This window comes from Stegodyphus dumicola, chromosome 1 (assembly GCF_044657685.1).
Source record: "Stegodyphus dumicola isolate Sdum_Otavi_A_Nest chromosome 1, ASM4465768v1".
Lineage (NCBI taxonomy): Eukaryota > Metazoa > Arthropoda > Arachnida > Araneae > Eresidae > Stegodyphus > Stegodyphus dumicola.
The window spans coordinates 167931243-167933144 of record NC_140768.1 but is presented as its reverse complement, the minus strand read 5'-3'; the positions used below and the strand labels follow the sequence as shown (position 1 = coordinate 167933144).

The window sequence follows — 1902 nt, the reverse complement described above, 5'->3', positions numbered from 1 at the left end:
CAGAGGTCTGTGGTTCGATTCTCGGCGAAGGCGTTGCTAATTTTTCATCTCGCCTGTTTCAAAAAAAAAAAAAAATACCTAATGTCTCTACAGTGGCGCCCGAACTAAAAGGGTGGTGGATGATGATTCCTTCCCACCCAGGATTTGGTGATTGGGTCGTCCTTTAAAAGGGGCATTATGTAACGTAGTATTTTTCCCACCTTCCTAGCGTGCCTTCGTGGTGTAGTGGTTAGCACACTGAGCCTATATTTCAGAGGTCCGTGGTTCGATTCCCGGCGAAGGCGTTGCTAATTTTTCATCTTGCCTGCTTCAAAAAAATACCTAATGTCTCTACAAAAAGATTAATCATCAGCTCTGAAGGTATTTGTTTCGTTGTGAATATATACTTCCTTTTTAGCTTAATCGTTGGTAAATATTTTTCTGTGTTGTATTTTATAATTTTAATTTTAGGAATTCATTTAAGTTGTTAAGTTTTATTCAGGTTTTCAACTGCTTTTAATAATCGTTGACCAAAAATTAATGTCTTATAGTGAAAAAGTAATATCGGTGAATTATTGGACTTTTTATAACAATAAAGAATAATTTTATGAAAAATATAAATACATAATAAATTAAAAGTAACGTAAATAATCAAGTATTTGGGCTATTTATCATATTATTATCCTCTGTTAGATAGTGTTTTCTTCGAGGGCTATTTGCTCAAGGTATTCAAGACACTATTTTTATTTCAAATTTAAATCGCCTTCTTTGATGCAGAATGTTAGGATTTCAACCTTCAGCGAAAAATATCCGACGCTGTATATTGTTTTATTATTAATGTGGAAGAAACGGAGCAACTACGAAATAAAGAAGAAAAGATGGACTTTTAAAGGTAAACAAGGTGTCAGCGTTGGGTTAAGAATTGCTCGAGGAATATTGACCTTTCCGAGGAATGCTTCGCAAAGTACTAGAACCCGAACATTTATGAATAAATATCCTGCCGCTTTAAAAATCCCTGAAGAAAAAGCTTAAAAACTTTTGGACAAAAATAAATCAATGTGGAAGCATATTTTTTCAGCATGCAATGCTTTCTGAATTGATGCATTCAGTTTTATTACCTATTATTTTTACAAATTTATTTTCATATTGAAGATATACGTAGAATTTAGTGTTTTGATTTTTCGGAAGATGGCGCTGAGTCTCCTTGATTCTAATAAAAAAATTGTCCTTGTTCTTCATTTCGCGGTTTCCTTCAGTTTTCATTCCCTATCGAGTTGTCTAAAATTATAGCAAATGAACAAATAAAATAAGAAATCTGAAAGGTTTCAGATATTACATTACGTCCAAAGGAGCGTTTCTTTTAACATTTTGTGTGTTACCTGTATTTATTAAAGATCATGTTCTTCGCACTTAATCCATAAAACTCAGTTGAAGAGCAATATCGCAAAATAATTTTAAAATGAGCATATCTTTAGAATTTCCGATACACAGTCTCGCACTCTGGAGATAAAAATGTTTTATCTGTACAACGTTGCCATTGCGCGCTTTAAAATCCTTGAGTTTGTTAACCAAAAATTCGTTAAAGTTTTACAAAATATGAAATTGATAATAAAACAAATTTCAAATTTTTGGCTTCCAGACGCCCATATTCGCAAGAGGATTACGTTATTCAAAATTGGATGGCTCTTGTTTTATTACAATGCGAGAAACATGCATACATTTATGCAGATTCTTCATTATTCAATTAATTCAAATATAATACAGGGCGATAATATTTGGTGGCAACAATTTAAAAAATGAATCGGACATTTATAGTGAGCCAACGCGAAATGCCAAAACGAAAATAATAGTACTTCAGGGCACTTGCCGCTTTGGAAGATTTATGGATCTTATTAAAAAGGAAGAAATACACTATAAACATAA

The 1902-nt window shown here is 32.6% G+C and overlaps 1 non-coding gene across 1 annotated transcript; it reads left to right on the top strand.

Annotated features, from left to right (window-relative positions):
* Positions 1-211: 211 nt before the first annotated feature.
* Positions 212-284, top strand: TRNAI-UAU (transfer RNA isoleucine (anticodon UAU)). Its single transcript has one exon. It is a non-coding gene; the product is annotated as a tRNA-Ile (tRNA).
* Positions 285-1902: the final 1618 nt, after the last annotated feature.